This window comes from Anguilla rostrata, chromosome 1 (genome assembly GCF_018555375.3).
Source record: "Anguilla rostrata isolate EN2019 chromosome 1, ASM1855537v3, whole genome shotgun sequence".
Taxonomy (NCBI): Eukaryota; Metazoa; Chordata; class Actinopteri; order Anguilliformes; family Anguillidae; genus Anguilla; species Anguilla rostrata.
This window is the reverse complement of record NC_057933.1, coordinates 84,732,061-84,746,319: the sequence shown is the minus strand read 5'-3', so window position 1 is coordinate 84,746,319 and position 14,259 is coordinate 84,732,061. Positions and strand designations below refer to the sequence as shown.

Sequence of the window (14,259 nt, the reverse complement as noted above, 5' to 3'; positions counted from 1 at the left end):
GCGTGTGTACGCTCTGTGTATGCGAGTGTATGCTCTGAGCATGCGTGTGTGCGCTCTGTGTATGCGTGTGTGCGCTCTGTGTATGCGAGTGTATGCTCTGTGCATGCGTGTACGCTCTGTGCATGCGTGTGTACGCTCTGTGCATGCGTGTGCACGCTCGGTGCATGCGTGTGTATGCTCTGTGCATGCGTGTGCACGCTCGGTGCATGCGTGTGTACACTCTGAGCATGCGTGTGTACGCTCTGTGCATGCGTGTGTACGCTCTGTGCATGTGTGTGCACGCTCTGTGCATGCGTGTGTACGCTCTGTGCATGCGTGTGCACGCTCTGTGCATGCGTGTGTATGCTCTGAGCATGCGTGTGTGCACATGCGAGCAGCCATGTCCTCCCAACATGCGTGAGCGGGGCTGTCGGGGGAGCTGACAGAGCGTGTGCCAGGCCGAGCGTGAGCCAGAGCCCCCATCCCAGCTGCCCGGCCGCGATAGCCAATCACAGGGCTTCAGGCTGTCAGACTGGGTAGGGCCCCCAAAGATCGGTTAAGATACTACACGACTGGAAAAGACAGTATAAGACCGGTAAAGACAGTATAAGACCGGTAAAGACTGTATCAGTCTGGTATAGATAATATAAGACCCGTAAAGACTGTGTAGGTCTGGTCAGGACTGTGTAAGACTAGTAACAACTGTATAAAGTGGACAGCTGATTGAAACCAAAAGAAAAAGAGACAACCAGACACACACACACACACATTCCCAGACCTGCTGACCTTAATCACCTAGAACTGCACACTGAAAAGAACCCTAGACTGAGGATAACCCCACACTTAGGAGAACCTACATTGAGGAGAACCGCACACTGAGGAGAACCCACACTGAGAACCCCACAATGAAGAGAACCTACACTGAGGAGAACCCACTCTGAGAACCCCACAATGCGGAGAACCTACACTGAGAAGAACCCCACAGAACCCCCTGAATAGACAGCCTCAGAATGCAGGCTGAGGTTCTTCTTGATGCCGGAGGCCGCTCGCTGTCAGTTTTAATTGAGATTCACAGGCGATCTGAGTCCATCACCCCAGATACGAATCTTGGAAGCTCAGCAGCTAAACAAGGCTTAATTTATTACTGAGGGAAAAGAAAAAAAGCTGATCAAGCTTGGCGATATGGGCTACTGCTCTATTATCCCACTGTCCAACTTCTTTTAAATTTATATTTTATTTCACGTTCATTTAACCATAGTAATCACATTAAGACTGACTCCTGCTTTGCGAGTGAGCCCTACATGTCTTTGGACTGTGGGAAGAAACCAGAGTAGCCGGAGGAAACCCATGTGGACACGGGGAGAACATGCAAACATCCGACTGGCCAGGACTGAACCTGCTTGACCTATCCTTCACCCTGGATATCACCACAATGTCACACTCTTCTCATCTGCTGGGACTCATGGAGTATTACTGGACAGCGAACCCTCTCCAGGTCCTAATCTGAGTCCCTCTCTGAGAAACATCATGATCATGATGATTTTTCAGGTGTGCAGATTGTTCCTCTACAACAAATGATGAATCTGCCCCTTCCAAATCAACTGCCTCAAACCAGCTCTTCACCCAGGCCCAGGTCACCTCCCCTTTGGTCTACTACAACTCCCTCCTGACTGGCCTCCAAGCCACCCAGAGCATGGAGGTAACATCTCCTGTCTGCTCTGCCCCCTGGTGGTGGAATGAGCTTCCCTCTGCAGTCAGAACAGTGGAAACACTGCCCATCTTCCACTGCAGTCAGAACAGCAGAAACACTGCCCATCTTCCACTGCAGTCAGAACAGCAGAAACCCTGCCCATCTTCCCACTGCAGTTAGCCCTGACCCCCTTTAGACATATTTTCTTTCTTTTTTAATGACTTTACATGTGCGGCTTCTGTAAACATAACAGTGCTGTGCCCCCTGCCCCCCTTGAACTTAATTTAAGTGAATGTTCTTGCTTTGAAACACAAACTCCCAAACGTGCCTAAGCCAGCCATGGTAAAGCTGCCTGGTTGTCAGAAACAGTATCTAAAATATCCTTCACAGCACAAAAAAACGTGCTGAAGCACTAAAACTGCAAATCAAAACAAGAAAGTGGGCAACTGAAACAAACACAAATAAATAAAAAAACCAGTAAAAAAAATCATGTTGAAAAGTAGAAGAAAAAAAAAAAACCAATAACAAACCGTGGTTTGGTCCAGAGAAAGACGTTTCAATTCTCGGTTTTATAACTGCAGGCCCTGCAGTTTGGTCCTGAAAAATGCCCTAAATCAGTGACGCTGGAAAAAGCCACCCCAATATAATGTTCTGTTAGGGCACAGCGCAGGGCCCTCTCCCGTCCCTCAGGTAAGCCCGGCTTTTCTCCAACACTAAACTCATTAATATTTATAAGCTGTCAAGTCCGGGATGTACTTAGGTTATGAATTATTGGCGGCTGCAGCAATTCTACACATATCCATAGCGATACAAATCAGAAACCGCGGGTGATGGGCGAAGAAATGAATATTCAAAACCGCCTGCCTTTACCGCAAGCCCACGGGGTCAAATGGTAGTAGAGACCCAGAATTTGATACTAGTTGCAATATTGTGTGAAACAAACTACTCCTAAATAAGCAAATCGGGGATTAGCATAATAAACAAACAATCCCATGGGCTAGTTTTGAAAACAATGCTGAAGAACTATGCTGACAAATACACTTAAGAAAGAGCACTTTATACAACGAATTCCTCAGTATAATGTATAAGCACTGTTAATGCTCCCAGTATTCCGTTATAAATTAGGATTTATCAACACCACGCAAAACCCACAGACCACAGAAAAGCCGCTTGCGCTATGCAGACACAGTGACAAAAGTATCACGTTTTGGGCAAAAGCATACGGAGCAGTGGTTTACATCGGCACTCCATGACCCAGCGCACCGACCCAACGATCTGCGTACCTCACCGGATCATATGGCGGGCTTCCTGAATACGATTGGCTAATCAGATAACTAAAGCATCGGCGAATTTGCGAGAGGGCACGCAGCATTACTTCCGAAAACAAACCCTATTCTCAAATAAACTATTGTCTAAAATGACTAAAGCGGGCGCCAAAGAACACGTTTCCAGCCACAGACCAGTCTCTGCGCCAGGTGTCCAGTTCGTGATATTTTTATTCAATTCCATTTCTAAAATTCTCCTCAAATACAGAATGTCAGCATGAAAAATGTGTATTAAAACTGAATATTTTTCAACATCAAATGGAGAAGAACTGACAGAAACCTCCCTGTTTAGCCAGATAGATTTTAGTATTAGAATAATTATGTATGTTCGCATTTTGTACGTGAGCAATATTATAATTACAACGTATTGGCCTAGGCGAAAAACCAGCTTTTGTCGCCGGTTTTCATTGATCTCGAAATGATCCTCGAACGCGCTGCATCCGTATACAATAAGGGAGACTTGTTATCATTCTCCGCACGCAACTCAGCAGCCCAACACAGGAAAGCTCTGCGTTTAATAGGCGACAAGACCGCACGACAATTAACAGGGCGATACAGATCTCTGTTCCCCTCTATTGCTATATAGTTATGGAACATTCGGGATACTAAACACACACACACACACACACACACACTTTCAACGCAAAAAAGCTTTAAATGGCACGCGACCACTTAGTCACACAGTTGCAGGTGCCAGTTCTCGCCTGCGCGAACCAGCGGGGTTTTACGGTTTGGATTTAATTTGCAGGCTATTAACTTCGATCTGTATTTCCGATAGTGCGAGAATTAGCGTGGGTGCTCGTGTGCCTAAATCGTGCAGTTACTCATATTTACAGCCAGGAGCCCTAGTCAAAGTACTTTGACAAACGCCTCTGGAAGCCCACATCACAACCATTGCGCGATCACTCGCGGCGAACTCAGACAGGTAGGGGATATCGACGAGGCAGCAAGAAATGACAGAACACATACTACAAAGTGCATACCTTATCGCTGTTAGCAGTAGTTATGAGATATCTGTTGGCCGGGTTCGTTGATCTGCACGAAGTCTCCCATCTCTGACTCCCCGGAGAGTGAAACACAATTTTAGTGTAGCGCTAAATCTTCTCGTCGTGCCATTGAGAAAATCCCCTGTTGTCCCCCCAGTGACTCCAGGGAACGCACACTCACGTACACACATGCACACAGACACACAAATCAACGAAACAGGATTCACAGAAATATTTGTATCGGAACACACACTGACTAAATCAAACGAAAATCAAAAATATCATACACACCCCAGCACGGCAAAATAAAATATTAACGAAATGCGACATAAAACGGGGACTTGATGAATCCACTAAGCGCCCCTTTCATCGCGCACACTGTATTCCAAATCTGTCCTTGTCTTGTTTAAAACTCTACAACCTGAATGCGGCGTCCAGCCTTCGGTTTATTCCGTCAACGTACAACTCGCCTTCCCGTGCTTCAGTCGTGCCGCACTAATCGCAAACGGTCTCCCACTCTCGCGCCTCTTTATTGTCTGTCAGTCCCCTGCCACCGGCGTTCAAGAGATCCACACGCAGCCGCACGCAGACGGTCATCTCGCTTCACGCCGCTGCTTCTGTAAAGACGGGACAGAAGCGCGCGCTGTCTTCACCAGGGGGATCGGGACCGCGCGCACTGTGACGTCAGCACAGATGGAACGAACCGAAAGTTTTCGACCAGCCAACCGACTATGGTGTGCATGATCTTGGCAAAGGTGGAAAAGTCCAAGAAAGAGTCAGAAAGTAAAAGTCCTGCCATGTGTTTCTTACGCCCATGAACTCAGCCATCTGATTCCACAAATTAATTCTACCACCTGGCTGAACAATTGCGCTAATTAGCAAATCCAGGTGACTGGAACAAAATACTGGGGAGGACTTTTACTTTCTGAACCTGGATTGTCCACCTCTGGATCTGGGCAAACTCTGGAGGATATTCAGAAAAGATCTCATCACAATCTACTGGACTTCTCCTAAATAAGACACTTATAGATGGTCAAAATATCAAATCAAGTTTACATCATACTTAAAATAGTTTTAGGTATTGGGACATGGCTTAACATGCAGCTTTCCTTTCCAAACTTAATTGCGATTCTTCAAGTGTAGCGAGTTGGTAATTGATCTCAATAAAACACTTGATTTGCTCTGAGGCCATACCTGGTAGAAATAGATATGCATGCTATTTAGAGGGAGTATCTCATTCTGATTAAAGTACTTGGTAATTAAGCAGTTTACTGACATGGTTTTTAGACTGCAAATATTATCATTATACTCAATATGTACTTTGCAACACATTTTTTTTGTCCACCAGAAAGTAAAGTGGAATCACATATGAGATTTAAAAGTTGAACACCGCTGTTTAGGTTTACATCTTTCAAGTTTTTATTCTGCAAAATACAATTTTTTCAGACCTGCAGGCGAATCTCTTGAGCTGCGTGTGTTTTTCCATTTGCAGCTGCACAGCTTGTGTTTTCATGCTCAGAACAGGCCATCAGGTTTTAATGTGCAATGTTGTTTTGGCCTGGTGAAATAAGAATAATTTAGATTCACCAGGAATGTGCAGACACATCAAACTTACACCAGGAGCACAAACAAATGACACTCTTTAGTCATGCGCGCTCATGTATGAACTGACACTAATTTATATGCTTAAAGGTATACTACTATTGTGTGGTCCTTGTAGACTCAGTGTTTGTAAACCCCACTCACACCTCCTTGGACCTCAACCACACCCACCCCTCCACTGAGGACACGCCCACCCCTCCACTGGGGACACGCCCACCCCTCCACTGGGGACACGCCCACCCCTCCACTGGGGACACGCCCACCCCTCCACTGGGACACGCCCACCCCTCCACTGAGGACACGCCCACCCCTCCACTGAGGACACGCCCATCCCTCCACTGAGGACACGCCCACCCCTCCACTGAGGACACACCCCGCGAGCACTACACGCAAAATGTCAAGCGGAGAGGTGAGGTGGTCAGAGATATACATTTTTAGCAATATGAACAGTTACCCTTTTAGTTACCGTATAGAAGGAGACAGTAATCTGAGGGGTACACGGTGAAGTGGGGTTCAGAGGAGTTCAGGTCTCACAACCTTGGGACACCCCCTCCCCGCAGGGAGTTGCGCCTATGGACGATGTGCTGACTGGTGCCAGTCCGCCTGTTAAAAAAATCAAAACAGCAGGTAATCAACAGCACCAACAGCTAGCCTAATACAGGAACCACACAGGCACGGAGCATTATCACTGGTGCTGAATAACATTGAAAATAAAAAAAAACAGATTGAGAGAAATAGGCAAATGAACTTCAAAATTTTAAAGAAAAATGTGTTTTGTTTTATGAAATCCATTTTAACTGATGAAGTAAGAAAATGCTATGTTTTTCTATGTTTTGTGACAAACTTTAATTCTCTTTGCAGTCAACATCTGTGGAAAGGTTAATAAAAAAAATAAAAAAACTGCAATATATGAGGGGTCAATCACACACAGTACAAAAAAAATTTAATGTCGACACAAATGGAAGAAAACACTTCCTGTCCAAGATGGAGGAACTTCACTTGCCCACTGAGATGTGTGTTGTGACCCTTTGAGCTTGTCGTTTTGTTACTGTACTTGTTTCTATTGCTATTATCATAAGCACTCTGCTTTCTGGAAGAACAGATAGCTCAGTGTTTACACACACCAGCTAAATGCACGTTTGATTTATTAGTCATTTTACACGTTTAGAAGTATTTTTATGGAATTTCTCAGTGGTGAACCTTGCCTCAATAAAAGCAGAGAATAGCAATTACTCATGTTGTTCAATTATCCATCGAGTCCTTTTAAATGACCTTTACAGGGAAACAGTGTAAGCTGAAACAGCGTTTAGAGCTCTCCAGTGGAGTCTGAGAGGGTCTAATGCGACTCACCTGTTCTTACATTATTCAGTCTGATACAGAATATATTAGGCATTAAGGATGATACACACACACGCACACACACACTCACAGACACAAACACAAATGCACACACATTTACTCACACGCACGCACATTTACTCACATGCACATTATGTACAAGTACACATATACACACACTCACTCACGCTCACGTGCACGTGCACACACACACACACACACTCACTCACACGTGCACACACACATTTACTCACACGCACCTTATGTACAAGTACACACATACACACACTCATACACACACTCACGCACACGTGCACGTGCACACACACATTTACTCACACGCACCTTATGTACAAGTACACACATACACACTCATACACACACTCACTCATGCACACGTGCACACATACACACACTCACTCACTCACACGTGCACGTGCACACACACATTTACTCACACGCACCTTATGTACAAGTACACACATACACACACTCATACACACACTCACTCATGCACACCTGCACGTGCACACATACACACACTCACACACACTCACTCACGCACACGTGCACGTGCACACACACACACACATTTACTCACACGCACCTTATGTACAAGTACACACATACACACACTCACTCACGCACACGTGCACACACGGACAAAAAGAAACATGCAAACAGACGTGCATGCATCTGAGCACACACACATAAATGCAAGCGTGTGCACACACACACACATATATGCAAGTGTACATACACAAATGCAAGCGTTTGCACACACACAATGCAAGCGTGTGCACACACACACACATATGCAAGTGTACACACACAGAGGCCCAAAGTGTGTGGCATATCGGGATCATTTGATGTGTTTATATTTGTATTCAGATCTGCATCTGTTCATTATTTTTTATTTAAATACTTTTGAATTAATACTTCTCTCAAACACAAATGACAGGCATGTGTAGCTGATCTGAGTAGCCACTTGAAGGATTAGAGTTGATGATTACTATTTTAAATAACTCCAATTAATCACATTAACCTCCTAAATAAAAAACAAATGTAGTTCCGTGTATGGAAATCTGGTGTTTTTACATTCATTATTTGCAATGTTTTGTGACAATGGCAGGCTATCCAATTTTTAAGAAGATATTCAGCATTTAACACATGCCAAAGATACAAAGACATCATACATGTAATATCAAGTGAATAATGTATGAAAGAAAAAACTATTCCTTGAAACGGACAATATGCCATTTGTATTCATGAATTAATTGAATAATTTATGGAAATATGCCACAAAAACGAACCAGATATTTAAGCTATTAGTGTCAGTGAAAAATTGTACAATGTCATGTACTGGAAAATGTATTTTGTGTGTTTCCACATATTAAAATGTATTATTCAATGTATTACATGATATATTTTAATGTATTGCCATATATTTTCATTGTGTAAATGCCTGGCCACAATGGCATTCATTCACCATGCTTTCTTTCAGGGTAATCGTTTAAGTCTCCTTAATATAGTGGATGGGAAACACAGAGGAACTTCCGCAACCCCACATGTCAATCATCACCATTTCTTATGAACCAACGAAAACACTAGCTGGCTAGGAATAATATGATCGGTCCCATTCAGCGATAATAACCAAGACTGGGCTTTTCCTGCAGCTAGATAGTTTTGGCCTGTAGTTCAGTCTTCCAACAGCAAGGTGGTGCTACAGCTGCCTCACAAGACCTGTTGAACAACAACAGAGGGCTCATTCCGTATGCAGAATGTTCGATTTCCAATATTGAACAGGAGCTGTTTCTTAGAATTTTTTATGGGGGTGGGAATGTCTGCGAGTTTTAAAAGGGGCGGCGTTGGGGGTGAGTTGGGGGTGAGTTGGGGGGGTTACATGTTAAAAAGTGTAACAGCTGTAGAATGCGTGAACGTTGCTCATAATCATCATAACTGCAGTGTTCCGCAACCAGATGCCCAGTTCAAACCTGTTTGCTTTAAAAAAAAACTATTGATGTAGTGTTTTGGTTCTGCAAACAAACCCTGATACATCATTTTCAGGTGACCTTAATTACCTGTTTGTCCTCTCGCGCCAGCTGAGCTCGGCTGGGCCCGGTGAGCAGGGGAACACAGGCCTCCTCTCTGTTAGCCGTGTAACTGGGTTTGCAGGCTTAACTCCCGGGTGAGCTGCAGCACTTGTTCCCCGCAGCAGGGTTTTTAACCTCAATTGCTTCAGCACAGTTTCCAGCGGTATGAATGGGCTGTAAGTACGTAAGCCCTGTCAATCATTCCGGATAAGATTATCCGCTGAATGCCTAGAATGTAAATCTGACCAACCTCATCTCCCTTAACAGAATTAATTAGGGCTTTATCGTAACAAATTATCCTGTTTTGCATAAAAACCTGTAGATATATCACCCATTGGCTTGCACTTGATTTTCCACGCCCTAAGAGATTGGGAGTTGGCAGACAATGGTGCCTAAAAACACTTAATTACTCTTCATTTTTTTAGCAAAATGTAAAGATGTATGCAAAAGTAAACTGCTATGGATGAATGCTTGAATTAATATCATTATCTGTAACCTGGATAATTATCGCATGCAACTTTCTTCACCCGTGTTCAATAGAAGTTTCCATGGTTACGCAGACCATCATTTTTAAAAATAACACTGACCGTTGCCACCTAGACATCTTGAGCCGCCAGTGTGGGGTCGACTGTGAGCGAAGAGACCAGAGCCCCACACTATGCTCCAAACCCCCTACTGCACCCCACACTACAGCCCAAACCCCAACTGTACCCCACACTACAGCCCAACCCCCGACTGTACCCCACACTACAGCCCAAATCCCGACTACACCCCACACTACAGCCCAACCCCCGACTGTACCCCACACTACAGCCCAACCCCCGACTGTACCCCACACGAACCCCATTGCGCCTCTGTACCCCACACTACAGACCAACCCCCGACTGCACCCCACACAAACCCCAGTGCGCCTCTGTACCCCACATTACAGACCAACCCCCGACTGCACCCCACACGAACCCCAGTGCGCCTCTGTACCCCACACTACAGACCAACCCCCGACTGCACCCCACACAAACCCCAGTGCGCCTCTGTACCCCACACTACAGACCAACCCCCGACTGCACCCCACACGAACCCCAGTGCGCCTCTGTACCCCACACTACAGCCCAACCCCCGACTACACCCCACACTACAGCCCAACCCCCGACTGTACCCACACTACAGCCCAACCCCCGACTGTACCCCACACGAACCCCAGTGCGCCTTGTACCCCACACTACAGCCCAATCCCCGACTGCACCCCACACAAACCCCAGTGCGCCTCTGTACCTCACACTACAGCCCAACCCCCGACTGCACCCCACACAAACCCCAGTGCGCCTCTGTACCCCACACTACAGCCCAACCCCCGACTGCACCCCACACAAACCCCAGTGCGCCTCTGTACCCCACTGCTGCGGAGCCGTGAGTCTGGGCCAATATCACGAGCGTTTATGAGACTCCGTGTCCATGTGAGTTCAGTAAGAGCTGCTGCGCATTCACAAACGCACATGCAAATCTCACCCAGCGTCTTAGACCAGGGCCATGTCCGAATCAGCGCACTTGCCTACTGTTGAGTATACAAGTTGCATACAAGTTGTATACTCAGTAGCAGACAAGTAAGCTGTTTCAGACATAACCCAGGGCAGGCTTGGAGGACCATTACCATGAGAGGTGACAGGTCAGAGGTCACAGGTCATATTCAGAGCAGTGGCTGTTCATCATGGAGGGAGAGACCTAAGCAGTGAGAGGATGATACAGGACCGGTGGATCCAATACAGAGACTGGTCAGAGAAACCGCAAATCTACCCACAATTCCCTGCCCTGCAGAACATGGATCAATCTGCCTAGAGGTGGTGTAATTGGCAGCTTTTACTGCACACTTAATTGGTTTTTACCGTTATTCTTTAAGAATGGCTTTCCGGTGGAATTACTTTGTTACTCACAGGCTGTGTTCGCCGCTCACATGAATAACATCTGACACTGGCAGTAAAGACGGTGAGGGAGATAGGGAGAGAGGGAGAGAGGGAGAGAGGGAAAGATGGAGAGAGGGAGAGGAGGGTAATGGTTTTCCAGTAGCGAGGTCCTCATTAAGGGTTGGAAATGAAGGTAGAAACCGAAAGGTTAGAAACAGGAGGCGGATTGACCCAGGTGAGACAGGAGAGGATGAGAGCTTACCCTGGCCATGCAGGTAAGGGGCTTTCAGAGTCAAGCTGTGGATAATGGCATACAGACAGACAGACAAACAGACAGAAACACACAGGTGCACAAGTGTGTTACACATGGTCCAGGTGGTTCAGCTGTATGTGTGTTACACAGGGATGGGTTGCCAGGTCTGTGTGTTACAGCTGATATATAGTGTTTTACACAGGGATGGGTTGCCAGGTCTGTGTGTTACAGCTGATTTATAGTGTGTTACACAGGGATGGGTGAGTTGTGTCCAGGTCTGTGTGTTTACAGCTGATTATAGTGTTTACACAGGTGGGTGCAGTCGGTTGCGCTGATTAGTGTTACAGGGTGTTCAGGTTGTTACAGCAGATTTATAGTGTTTTTACACAGGGATGGGTTGCCAGGTCTGTGTGTTACAGCTGATATATAGTGTTTTACATAGGGATGGGTTACCAGGTCTGAGTGTTACAGCAGATTTATAATGTTTTACATTACATTACATTACATTCATTTGGCAGATGCTTTTATCCAAAGCGACGTACAAAAGTGCATTTTCATGATCGTAGACAACTGCTGAACACGGGTTCAGTAAGGTACAATTACTTATTTTGTACAGCTATTTCTAGCCGAGAACAATGAACACTATCCTGGTCTAACATCTGCACAGCCAACTAGGCAATGGGTTGGGTTGCCAGGTCTGAGTGTTACAGCTGATATATAGTGTGTTACTCAGGGATGGGTTGCCAGGTCTGTGTGTTACAGCTGATATATAGTGTGTTACACAGGGATGGGTTGCCAGGTCTGTGTGTTACAGCTGATATATAGTGTGTTACACAGGGATGGGTTGCCAGGTCTGTGTGTTACAGCTGATATATAGTGTTTTACGCAGGGGTGGGTTGCCAGGTCTGTGTGTTACAGCTGATATATAGTGTGTTACGCAGGGATGGGTTTCCAGGTCTGCGTGTTACAGCTGATATATAGTGTGTTACACAGGGATGGGTTGCTAGGTCTGTGTGTTACAGCTGATATATAGTGTGTTACACAGGAATGGGTTGCCAGGTCTGTGTGTTACAGCTGATATATAGTGTGTTATGCAGGGATGGGTTGCCAGGTCTGATTTCCCCTGGGAATGTGCCCCAGGAAAGCAGCCTTGCCTCACCATCCTGCAGATTAGGGCCAGAATGCAGAAACAGACATTTCATTCAGCAAAGGCTTCTGACCACAGGGACTCACAATTAAAACTCCATTGCAAACACCAGCAAGGGAACATAAGGCCATGGAGTTACTACTGAAAATCTGGGGATTTTAAAGTCTAGGCTTGATACAGTGTTAGATACCATCTAGTCTGTAGGTAATCAGAGCACTAATTTAGTCAGGAAAATGGCGAGCATTGTTGGGCTGAATGGCCTGCTCTCATTGTTACGTTGTGTTGTGTAGTGTTATGTTACTCTACGCTGTACACTATGGAACACTGCACCCGGCAATGCCGAAGGAACACAGAGAAAAGCCGACTGGACTCAGCAACTACACCAGAGACTGGAGTGAGATGTCCATGGCATCGATATGCAAGAGAGGCATTACATTACATTACATTACAGGCATTTAGCAGACGCTCTTATCTAGAGCGACGACAAGGACAGGACAAGGACAGCCGAGCGTTTTTCACTCTTTATGTCCGACCACCTGTAGCACCGCCACCTGTGACTGTTCTCCTGCGTCAGAAGGCTGCGTTTATCTGCGGAACCTGTATAATATCTGTGTTTGCCTGTGGAATTTCAAAAAAGTGTATGTAGCTGTAGTTTGGGAAAGTTATATTTCTCTGTGGAGTTTGGAAAAGGTGTATAATATACCTGCAGAGTTTGGCAAAGGTAGTGAGTTTAGCTATACCTGTGTCTGTCTGGTTCTGGATGAAGGACTCTGCCATGCAGAGCACATGGACAGAACAGATTGGGCGTCTGCTCGACTGAAACGCAACACTGATTCCGCACGGAACGACCCGCCATCAAAATCGAATCACACGCCTCACTTATCGCATTACAGTCGCTATCCTACCACCTTGCAGCTTTGGACCGACTCTATTAAATAAGGACCCCAGAATGCGTTGTGCCCCTGACACATTAAACTTCCTTGTGGGGACCACTGCACCCCACAGCCCCTCCTCTCTTCTCCCGACACCCCCTCCACCTCCCCCCCCCCACCTCCACCTGTACCTCATTTGGAATGCTGAATGTCACAGTGTAAGCGTTTAATCTCTGTTGTACACAATCCCATCACTGCTGATTTATGGAGAGCCACAGAGTGATGTACGCATAACCCCCCCCCGTTGCTCTATTAAAGTCATTACCATAAGAGGGACACAGACACCAGACACAGACAAGGAGAGAGAGAGAGAGAGAGAGAGAGAGAGGAGTCACAAAGGCGGAAAGAGCAAAAGAGACAAAGGAATGTCAGCATGTCCATACTTCTCTCCCAGAGCCCCACAGTTGGACTTTTCCTGATTTGCTGAATGTGAGAATCAGCTCATCAGCACAGCGCTCTGCTCCGACTAAACACCACTGCCTCAAATCACCACACCCCACTGCCTCAAATCACCAAACACCACTGCCTCAAATCACCAAACACCACTGCCTCAAATCACCAAACACCACTGCCTCAAATCACCACAACCGACTGCCTCAAATCACCACACCCCACTGCCTCAAATCACCAAACACCACTGCCTCAAATCACCAAACACCACTGTCTCAAATCACCACAGACCACTGCCTAAAATCACCAAACACCATTGTCTCAAATCACCACAGACCACTGCCTCAAATCACCAAACACCACTGCCTCAAATCACCGCAGACCACTGCCTCAAATCACCAAACACCACTGCCTCAAATTACCAAACACCACTGCCTTCAATCAGCATTCATCCTTACCAACGCAGGCTTCAAAAAATCTGCCATATTCAGCGAACACTGGTTTTTCCCCTAGCCACAAGACCCCTCAATACTCTCTGCTTCCTTTACAACAGGAAGGCAGGATTTCAGATTTTTGTAACAGGATTTCTGGAGCTGTATTACAGTACAAAAAATACCACAGTATTG

The 14,259-nt window shown here is 46.0% G+C and overlaps 1 protein-coding gene across 8 annotated transcripts in view; it reads right to left on the bottom strand.

The window, feature by feature from the left end:
- LOC135238424 (adhesion G protein-coupled receptor B2-like) overlaps positions 1–6,187 on the bottom strand; it is a 93,919-nt gene extending 87,732 nt beyond the window's left edge. For 4 of the 8 annotated variants that reach the window (XM_064306309.1, XM_064306329.1, XM_064306318.1 and 1 more), the window contains exon 1: positions 3,978–4,755. The gene's annotated coding sequence lies outside the window, so the exon portion shown is untranslated. Of the gene's footprint in view, positions 1–3,977; positions 4,757–6,048 lie in introns of those variants that run through there. The other 4 variants (XM_064306301.1, XM_064306363.1, XM_064306337.1 and 1 more) reach the window with 4 other exon arrangements.
- Between the last annotated feature and the right edge of the window lie 8,072 nt (positions 6,188–14,259).